Source organism: Triticum dicoccoides, chromosome 3B, assembly GCF_002162155.2.
Source record: "Triticum dicoccoides isolate Atlit2015 ecotype Zavitan chromosome 3B, WEW_v2.0, whole genome shotgun sequence".
Lineage (NCBI taxonomy): Eukaryota > Viridiplantae > Streptophyta > Magnoliopsida > Poales > Poaceae > Triticum > Triticum dicoccoides.
The window spans coordinates 194,686,413-194,687,865 of NC_041385.1; positions in this window are offsets into that span (position 1 = coordinate 194,686,413).

Consider the following 1,453-nt stretch of genomic DNA (forward strand, 5'->3'; position numbering starts at 1 on the left):
GAAACGCCCAAAAAAATCCAACATTCAACCACTAGATAGGAACGGTCATGCCCGCTCTTTTGACCGCATTTTGAAACGAGCATAAAAAAATCAAAAAATTAGAAAAGCTTCGCATTGTGTCATTATATGTGACCAAGTTACTGATACATCTCCAACGTATCTATAATTTTTGATTGCTCCATGCTACTTTATCTACTGTTTTGGACTATATTGGGCTTTATTTTCCACTTTTATATTACTTTTGGGACTAACCTATTAACCGGAGGCCCAGCCCAGAATTGCTGTTTTTTTGCCTTTTTCAGTATTTCGAAGAAACATAATATCAAACGGAGTCCAAACGGAATGAAACCTTCGGGATCGTGATTTTCCAACCGAACGTGACCCAAGAGACTTGGACCCTACTCCAAGCAGTGCCCGAGGAGGTCACGAGGGTGGAGGGCGCGCCCCCTGGGCGCGCCCCCTACCTCGTGGGCCCCTCGGAGCTCCACCGACGTACTCCTTCCTCCTATATATACCTACGTATCCCCAAACGATCAGATGAGGAGCCAAAAACCTAATTCCACCGCCGCAACCTTCTGTATCCACGAGATCCCATCTTGGGGCCTGTTCCGGAGCCCCGCCGGAGGGGGCATCCACCACAGAGGGCTTCTACATCATCACCATAGCCCCTCCGATGAAGTGTGACACTGGTGGAAAAAGGGCCTTTGGTCGCGGTTCGCAACTGCCATTAGTCGCGGTTGCGCAACCGCGACCGAACGGGCGCGACTAAAGGCCCCACCCTTTAGTCGCGGTTGCTTAAGAACCGCGACTAAAGGCCCGTCCACATGGGCGCCAGGTGGCCGTCGGGCGGAGGACCTTTAGTCGCGGTTCTTCTGGCCAACCGCGACTAAAGGCGGCCGCAGGTTTAGGGTTTTAGCCCCCCCCCTTAAACCTGTTTTCTGTTTAATTTGTATTGTTTTATTTCTTTTGTGCTTTATTTTAATTTTGAAGGAGTTTCACATATTCTACGGTACTACATACATGCATATGAATGTACAATTTCAAACAAATTTGAAATTAAAACCAAAAAGAATTCAAGAGGAATATACAATATATATTCAATATCATCGGATGACCATATACAATTTTGAACAAGTTTCCATACATAATTTAATGCATATAAAGTTCTACGTCCTCGTAATGGTGTTCTCCTTTAGGATGGAGGACTTCCCTCCTGAACCATCCAGCTAGTTCCTCTTGAAGTGGTCGGAAGCGAGCTTCTGGACTAAGCATCATCCGGAGGTTATTCCTCTGAGCATCCGGCGGCGTTGAGGGCGGGCGAGCGAGGCGGCGCGCGGCCGACGAGGGTGAGCGAGGCGGCGACGAGGGCGAGCAAGGCGGCGCGCTGCCGACGAGGGCGAGCGAGGCGGCGACGAGGGCGAGCGAGGCGGCGCGCGGCCGACGAGGGCGAGCG